General features: G+C 45.4%; 1 long non-coding RNA gene across 1 annotated transcript; it reads right to left on the reverse strand.

Annotated features, from left to right (window-relative positions):
- Window positions 1–7761: 7761 nt before the first annotated feature.
- Window positions 7762–9506, reverse strand: LOC135805348 (uncharacterized). Its single transcript, XR_010551133.1, has 2 exons — window positions 9109–9506; window positions 7762–7967 (listed from the first exon to the last, which is right to left on the reverse strand). It is a non-coding gene; the product is annotated as an uncharacterized LOC135805348 (long non-coding RNA).
- Window positions 9507–9778: the final 272 nt, after the last annotated feature.

Consider the following 9778-nt stretch of genomic DNA (forward strand, 5'->3'; position numbering starts at 1 on the left):
ACCCGCCGTTGCACTTAGCTCTCACTTCACTTCTATTGTCTCACCTTCCCTCATTCTATTTTGGCACTGTATTTTGTTCTCGCATCATTGAATGTATATTTAATCATTGTTCAGCATGGTTACTCTTCAGTCACGACTTTCCACTGATGAATGTGACAAGAAAATTAATTCTGGTAAACTTTCATGACTTCGTTGTAGTGTGGCGATGACTGCAGAATTTGTTCTCTTTATTGCTATTATACTACTACTTTCTTGTTTTTTTTTTCCGGTCGGAGGCAAAAAGGTACGCGGGCGCGGACGTTAAACAACGAACAAAGAAAGGGTGGCCTTAGCGAGGAAGAGAAGAAAGGGTGGCCTTAGCGAAAAGCCGAATAGGCGAAACAACGGGATTTGGGGAAAGCCTAGGCCTGATGACGGTACACTCGAGGAAGTGGTGCCGTTCTTAGATCTAGGAGCATCAGGGTTCTGCATAGTGTTATGTACATCGATAGAGAGGAGAGGTAGAAAAAGAAATTTCAAACTACAGTAGTCCGAAGTATCCACTGAATGCGGAAAAACTTACCGCTCCAACAACCCCTTCTTTTCCAGACAGATACGCACTCTCATTCCGCAGAAAACTGTTCAGTTCCTTCACAGACCATTCTTCGTTTGGTAGTTCGTCCACGGTCCACAGCCATCGATGGCAAACCACTCGACATTCTCTCCTCCATCTCCAAAATGGAGTAACCGGGTACACTGAGCATATGTATCGGGCAGAGCCAGGTTTCTGTCAGACATAGGATAGTCGGTGTGTTGGATCGACACGGAGCGCAAAGAGAATGGAAAACTACATACAGTGTTTCACCATGCTCAACAACTGATACTCTGCACAAAAATCAAAGAGGATGCCCCGTCTCGGATCACGTGACCCTTATTGTGCAAACAGTTCATTTTGGCGTCATAATGCACAAAGAACTCGCTCATTTCGAGTTGCGATATCACCAACTTTTGTATTGATAATATATTTTCAAGGATTCTCCAGAGGCAAATGGATGCCTATCAAAGGGAGTCTCCTGGGGCCGGAAAGGAAGTGAAGGTGGCTGTCATGAGAGAGGGAAGAAGGGACATGACAAGGTGAAAAAAATAAAAATAATACAAACAGGAACAGCAGCAGCTACTTGCAAAAAATGTGGTATACCTTGCACAGAATACTTGTGGTGCAGATAGTGTCTACGCACAGTAACAGAAAATCGCCTAGCGGATGTCAGACAGCGGATTTCTTCTGGCAGATTATTCCAGGCTACACTGAGACAAAATAGAGGGGATTGAGTGAAGTATATACCAGACTGAGGGAGAATCATTGAAGATGGATGGCGACTACTACGGGATACGGAAAAAGAGAAATGTTGCAACAATGATGGGTATCGGGGAAAAAACATGGTGGAAGTAAGCGAGGCCTAACATTTGCCGCCGCCATGCAAGTGATTCCCAGGAAGAAAGTTCATTAGAGTGTCCTTGGGCGTGGACCAGCAGAAGGCGGGCTGGGGGGTGTCGTGGTGCTTCAATGGCCGTACGGGATGCGTAGGAATCCCCCGTAGCACGTACTGCAGCTGGCTCCCGTGCTTCTTCCTTTCCCAGTGGAGTTTGTTTGAGATTTTTCTGAAAATATCGATGCGATTTCAGCAACTTTCACTTGTTTTGGCACGGTTGCGAGAAGCATAAGTTGCGAATTTTTTGGCATCTTTGGGAAAGGGGGGCTACGCTACACACAATGCAGGATGTACTGTTGTGTTCACGACATCTACAACTCTGTGCGAGAGACGCCAAAACGTTAGGGTGCCAGTGTCCAATGAATGGACTGTATATACAGTTTGCAAACAAGAAAGAAAGAAAAACGTCAACATTTCGACATAGGTGATAACTGATAAGTGATTAAAGGTGTTAAAAATTCCGCTGCTGCAAAACTTGAAATACACCACAAGAAAATCCTTAAAATTCTCCTCCGTTAACCCCGCATGCTCTCATCATCCGCCCTTTATAAAATCGCTCACACAACCCCATTATCACATGGACGCAGTGCACACCTGGCTTCTCTTGTCCATTCTATTAAGCTTGAGTTGTGCCCACCTCACTCATGTGTTTTAATTGGTTCTCTTCTCTAAGAACTAGAAACTCGCTCTTACTCCCTAAGTGTAACTCATCCACTCCTTTGCGCTCTCCTCTCTTTATTGCTTGTTCTGTTTGGCTCACTCTACCCAGAGAAGTTAAGGATCTGACCTCACTCCTCCTGTTTAAGATCCGTGCCGCCCCTTATTTACTACGACATAAATAGCTCATTCTCCACATGTCCTTTGCGTCTCTGTGTTTTTCACTGTTTTTATTTGACATTATCTTTCTTTACGGAATTGTTGTTGCTGTTCATTTTGCTACTCTTTCTTTTCCCTCCCCTTACTTTTATTTATCGCCGTGGTTGGCAATCACCCACCCTCTTAACATTGGCCGGTGTTTCCTCCGAGTCTTGAGATGTAATAAATAATAAATAATAGAAGTAATAATAATTTGAAACTCGGGTATTGTTTGTTATTGTTGTATTTAGATTTCGGCTTGTACAATTCGTTCTCGCAAAGCTTTCCCCCCCCCCTTCTTAACTTATCTTTGATATTTTTGACCCACCCAAGTTGGGTGGTGTGCTGCTTTGCTGCTTCGAATTGTAGTTAGACCGCTTTGTCAAATCGCCTACTGGTCTCGTCATCGTCCAGTGACAATCGACATTCTTTGTTCCGTTGGGACTGTAGCTTGTGCTCGTTTTCGTTGCGCTTGCCTTCCCCTCTTTGGTCTTTCCATAACATTGGACCTTCCAAGTTGGAAGGCTGTCGGTTAGCGCTACGGAGATGTGTTGAAGCTAGGTGTCAGGACGTCGAATGTCTCAGTACTCTGTCAGTTTTGTGCCTAGTTGTTGCACTTTCTGACTGTATATAGTATCTAGTTACAGTGGGGGGGGGGGGGGAGAGTTACTCTTAACTCGTTTCCATATGTCCTTTTCCTTTCTAATAATAATAATAAAAAAATAAAATAAAAAGCTGCAGGTTGTAGACAAACACGTTGAACACATCAGGAAACACTTGTCACACTTTCACGAGGTGTGACACCAAACAACTGCAACGATAACACATTCTCCTTCTGTACACATAGTTCTGGATCTAATTTACGAATATACAGAGCTTCTAACACAGCAAGATGTAACTTAGACCTTCCACGAATTAGAATCGAAAAGATATCATCACTATACAACTTACGACAACTAGCACTGCCCGGCAAATGACTAAGCGTTCCCCAAATCGGCCAGTTTTTTCGCCTATTCGGCTTTTCGCTAAGCTCAAAAATACATCAGATTCGGCTGCAAAATCAGCTGACTGTTCGAAAATCGGGTGCAAAATTGGATTATATTGGAAAATCGGCTAAAAGAATTGTTGGCATATTGGCTTCAAAATTTGTGAGATATAGGAAGATTTGGTAGATTTTCGGCGATTCTCAAAGAAACGCTCCAAAATCGGCGAAAGGCGTAGCGATTTTTCGATAAGTCTCGCGTTCGGCGAACTTTTCGGCCGGCCGATTTGGGGCTTATACAAGTAACGATCTTCCTAATGGCTAATGTTAGTTTGAGAGGAGGTCAAAGGACACGAGTCACACGACCTCAACGCACATGTACTGCAAGCACTGAAGTAGAGAGCTCGAGCGGTCATGCTTGCAGAAACATCATTCGTTAGTAAACGCACTGGCAACAAAATTTTGTAGATTTTCGGCGATTCTCAAAGGAACCTTCCAAAATCGGCGAAAGGCTTAGCGATTTTTCGATAAGTCTTCCGGCCGGCTGATTTGGGGAAAGCCTATTGCTGGCTATTCCTGCCCGACTTAGAGCCTACAAAGCCTTTGTCCGGCCGGTTATGGAGTATTGCCCAATCGTCTGGATGGGGGCAGCTCCTTCCCCCTTGAATCGGCTGGACTGGGTGTAGGAGCGAGCCATCAAAGCAATACATCCGCTATGCTGGCTTCCTAGCCTCACGATTCGCCGCACCATCACTGCCCTCTGCCTCCTGTATAAAGCCCTTTGCGATAATTCTCCCGGTCTTCTCTCGAGAATGACTCCACCCCCGACACACCAGCCCAGGACTACACACCTCACCCCCAGGCTGTACGATTATCCACCGCGCACTCCCATCAGCTACAGAATGCCCCAAGTTCCTGCAAATTCCCAGGACAATGTGAGCCGAGCCTTTCCCAACTCCGTCATCCCCATTTGGAACCAGCTGCCTGCCTCTATCATTCCCCACCAGTTTCACCCAAAGAACATCCAAAAGTTCAAGAGAACAGCTTATCACCATCTCCTCACAACAAACTGGCACTGGGCCACTCATTAGGCTCCGGCGGATTATGCTAGCGAAATCATGGAATTGTGCTTTCATGGATTCTCGCATTATGCTCGCAAAATCCATTATTATGCTTTGGCATGCAGGGATACATCTTCACTTTGTTGTACTTCCAAGTACTTACGGAGCCTCAAATTTCGGAAAATTGTACGTTTTTCGACTTTTCGTACTTGCAAGTGGCCATAAGCACAACAAAATGCATGAGTATCCTCATACCAATGTGTCCATGCATGCTATAGAGATCAGCGTGGAAAAGAGAAAACAATAATTATTACTTCTTCCCATGATTCTGAGTATTCATTAGTTGATTTCTTTTGTAAAACGATTTTTTTATTGCCAAATTAGTTTGAGTTACCTTGGAAATTTATCACGTTCAACTGTCTTAGTAATCGTCCTACTCGTCCAACCAATGTCAACCTCACCTTGCGAATAGTCAGCTCATCTCTCCCGATCCCGTAGCTCCACCTCTCCTTCCATCATGATCGAATATCAGCAATTTTTTTAATTATCATAGAGCAATATCCATAGCCTGCACAGTCATGGCTGCTAAAATCCAGAGGTCCTGACTTCGTATCATGCATTATAGGCGATTCACACGACAGGCAAATCTACGTTTGTCAAGTGCCCGCAGGAAGTGAAACGTGAGGCTGCAGTTCACACGGCCGCGGGTGGCGGCCAGAGCTCCCGCGAGTATCCGGTGAGTATACGGCGTTACTGTGGTGATTTGGAATGAGTACCCAAAAACAAAGGCCAAACAACCAGGGTTCAAGACTACCGTACCATAGTACGACCTCACAGCCTCATAACTGTAAAAGTGCCCGCAGATGAGTGCATCCGCGGGCAAAAAGGCCATGGACACTTTTGATTCCCGCGGGCAAATTTTGGTCACCCGCAGGAATATCTCCATGGTGACTTTCCTGTAAACGTGGATTTGCCTGTCGTGTGAATCGCCTATAATGTACATGATTGTACATGTACGCAGAGTTTTGCGGACTACTCATCACTAGGGAGGTTTCGCTGTACGAAATTACGTATGAAAATAACGTATGAACTGCACGGAATTTTCATACGTAAAAATCAGAGCTGTTGGGTTTCGCTCTACGTGATTTCTCCACGACTGCTAAAGATGCATTGTTGCTTTGGAGACGCGTTGGCTGCATGCGCCCACCGCATGCACCATGAACCGAAACCGCGTTTTCCATTATATTTTGCACGTGGTGTACGGTCGGTGTACGTGTGTGTACGTACCTTGTGTTTCGCGCGGCTTGAATGTTGCCATGGACAAATGCGGAAAATGCAAAAAAATATTTCAAAAAGTCCTACGGAGGACCCAACGAAAGAGCTTTCCTACGGAAATCCGTAGAGAGATTTACGTATGAAAGTTGCCCTCGCTCCCCGGCGCGGGCGACATACGGATTTTCATACGTAATTACGTAGAGCGAAACCTCCCTACTATCTCTTCCGCCCGGGATACCTGATAAAGGCTGACTCGCATCTTCTGCTGCATGTACTGTATCGGTCTGAGAAAGAACTTTGAATAAGACGAGGTCGAGCATACAATAATGTATTGCCATGATTTCTACCCTGCTTTTCATTGAAAACACAATCTGCATGACCTCTGAACCCGTTACCATGCAGACCACCAGAGCTGATCAAGTGCATGGGGCTGTTAAGTGTGACGTCACGGCCCCTTCGATACGCATAGCAACGGAGAGCACTGGGGACAAACAAAAGTCGCGTCCTCTGGATGGAACCAGTTGTGAAGGGCAACAGCATCTAAATGACTGGAGAGAGAGCAGTTTTTCTTTGCTTTTTCGTCAAGCGATTGTTGTCGCTCTTTACTCCTTGTTCTTTCCTCTACAAATCTCCTGTAGTCGTCGAGGGCCTTCATAATGGCTGTGAAATTGGCTGCCCACTGTAAAACTCCGTGTTTGAGAGTGCTTTGAAGATTCTTCGCCTCCTGATGGATCAAAGTACAAGCGCTCCCTGTGGATTCGATTATATGTAGGTGAGTTGTTCAAGAAATCAGTGTCTTCTTTCTGTCTCTGCCCTCACGCTGGCACAATATCAGCCTCTATATCCATGACAGCCCGCACCTCTCGTAGACTGCATGACTTAGCTGTATTCTCGCCCTCCGTGGTGATTGAAGACCCATGGAAGAAGTTGTTCAGAATGATGTCCTGAGAATATAAAATTATTTTTTTTAAATATAATAATTCCAGGGAATTGTTACAGGGTATTTTGGAAGGATGGAGAGAGAGAGAGCACTGTTTGAAGTGTTTTTCTCACTGTAATTACTCCAGATTATTGAATGGTGTATGATCTACTCGATATTTTCCGCAATGGTTTTTCCTGATTTGCGGGATCTCTTCTTTTGCTGTTTGCGTGTTTACAGGAAGTGACTGTCTGGTGTATCTGCACCAGATCCTGGGGAAATGAAGTCAGATGCAGAGGCAGGGTCGTCCAGTGATGCAACACTGCCGTTCTATGTGCAACGGCACCGCTAATTCCCCCGGCGAAAACACAAACACGTGAAGAGACTACAGTATTGACCGTTCTGGTAATGAATCGTGACTGCTCGGACAGTCGATAATCGAAACACAGAGCACCAGCATGATGTTTTCATATTGGGAACCACACACCAGCTCAATTCTCAAGCCCAAAAATTGATAAATACAAAACACAGAGCGACGCAACAAGAGATCATCCGGCAACCAAACCAACCTGGGTCTGATGCACTGAATAGTCCTGAAATACGCAGGCCACACAAAGCAGTGCAAGCACAGACTGTTACAAGGTACATGCATTGCAGAACAAAGTGTAACCAAAGATACACAGGGTTATAGCTGCACACTCGTGCATGTGCTCGCTCAGCCCAAGAACACGCAGGATGATAGAAATAATCCGGGGGAAACACGCTAATGTCATGACCGGGGAGTGGGCCAGACATACTCTCAGGATTCTACAATTCCAGGTTCTTTACGGAAATATACCAGAAGTCCAGATACCCATTCCTCACCCTCACCACACAAGAAGACCAAAGCTTCACTCTAGGACCAAGCTCAAACAACAGAGAAGCAACAAGAACAACAACCAGCGATCGATGCAAAGCATCAAGCTATATACTACAAGACCTAGTAGCGTGCACGGCGCGGAGCGAGCGAGTAGCCAGCAAAGCAAGAATAGTGATAGGTTTCACAACACTATTGATCGACAAGACACATCGCCGCCACGGCAAACACTTCGTAAAGACACATGTATAAGCAGACGGAATACAATACAGATAATGACATTGTAGCAACACACGGACACCACCACACTCCATCATTCACCCCAGTGTCTGGAGATATGTGGATTTTGTAGAGGAAAAAAAAACACGACTCTAGCACCGAAGTAAGCATCAAGACGTAAATAGTGCAGCTCTGAAAAAGTAAAAACTACATTGACATGTACATTGGTGTGCCGAGTAGTATCATCCTTGATCACCCATCCAACCAAGACGTTATCAGGTCCCAGACGCCGAGATCCCACGCCGAATGTGAAGTGCATCTAGCCTTGAACCTGTTGCACAAGGCACACACATTATGACAAAAAATGACATCCACTCCGGTTATTTCCAGAGGCCAATCATAACAGAACACAGAAATGAAACCACGGGCTCAACAAAGTAAACGCAAAGGAAATTAGTTAAAATAATCCATGAAGTGCTATTTTAATTCCAGCGCTGACTGCAGTGTGGTGTCATGGCCCGATACCCGCTGAGCATAGACACAAACTCCATTTGACAGGGGCACGACATACTATTTTGGAATAAAGTCACAGGGGCGTAGCACCCGCTACGACTGGTACGACCATGGCCGCACCACTTTTCGAAAAGTGTGGTCCGTCTGGAACGTGCAAAACCGTAATAAAAATCAGGATCCATCGATATTTGCATATGCGCATCAGACCTTTTTCTAGACTCGTACTTGTAGATCTGTTATGCATCTGCAGTCGTACTGAGTACTGTACTCGACTCGACTGCACACTGCGCCAGAAGTTCCCAGAACGCAGGATTTTGTGTGTTTTACAAAATTTTCCCGGGGGGGGGGGCGGACCCCCTCCAACACGGCCTTCCGCCGCACCGACCTTCGGTCGTACCACTTCCAAAACCCCTCCTACGCCTGAGTCATAAAGTACAGCACTCCAATGACATGACGGACACCTCGTGCAAATGCGTGGTCTGTTCATCCGGCCAACTCGGCCACGCGTGAGAGTGTGTGCATGTACGCGCGCACGCAAGCGCGCACGTGCACACACACCATGTATTCGGTGCGTATGGCGTACCTGTTGCGGAGATAATGAAGATGGCATCATTATCATGATGTTACATGTACATGTACAGTGTATGTTTGAGTGTAAAGTAAATTTTATTTTATTACACATTTCTTCGACACAACTTACTCCACATCTTCGCATTTCTCATAATCGATCCATCTACACTCCGTCTCAGTTGAGGAAAATTCTCCCAGGTATACACTAGTCACCACAGCCATGTGATGACATTGGGATGGGCCCCAAGCACGACTGCACTCTCCAGTTACAATATAATTTATTTGTCCAGATTATCTGTGAAGACAAAATGCAATGCATAGCGGCAATCGATGGATGAAGAGAGAGAGTTTGTAAATACACATATCTTTCCACTTGTTCAGGAGCTTACCTTTTGGAGTTCACATCGTTTACACGATCTCTTATGCTGTCTTGCACCTTGGCTTTGTTGACCATGGATACGCCATCCCAGAAGACATTCTACAGGAGCTACTAATGCAGAGCGTTTTCACGCTCGATCTCGGCGATCTACCTCGTCACGCCAATAAAATCCTCCGTGACACTGGCTACAGTCACAAGAGACGTCTCAGTAAGGTAATGAGCACGATAACGCCGTCGAGATCAAGGACAAAGAGAAAACAAAACACTCACTGAAAACAGCAAAGAAGAAACGAAGAAATGTACACGATTCCTATATGTTGCCACTGACAACTGGTTCGGTGGAGACGACGCTACTTTTGTTTGTCCCCAGTGGGATCGTTGCTATGCGTATCGAAGGAACTGTGACGTCATCACTTAACAGCCCCATTGTACACAATAGTGTAGCCTACATACCAGAACTGTGGCACAATCATGTAGTTATGCTCCTACCTCCGAAAGGATGCCAAAAATTATGCTCCAAATTTCCACCAAATTATGGCAATATTTATGCCGGCATAATTTGTCAGAAACTGATCTACAGAGGAGCAATTGCTCTTGCTGACACATCAAATGGCTGAGTGCAAGGACAAGAAGCTGAAGTTCGACTGTGTTTTCCTCGACTTTAAGAAAGCTTTTGATCG

Source organism: Sycon ciliatum, chromosome 1 (genome assembly GCF_964019385.1).
Source record: "Sycon ciliatum chromosome 1, ocSycCili1.1, whole genome shotgun sequence".
NCBI classification, from domain to species: domain Eukaryota; kingdom Metazoa; phylum Porifera; class Calcarea; order Leucosolenida; family Sycettidae; genus Sycon; species Sycon ciliatum.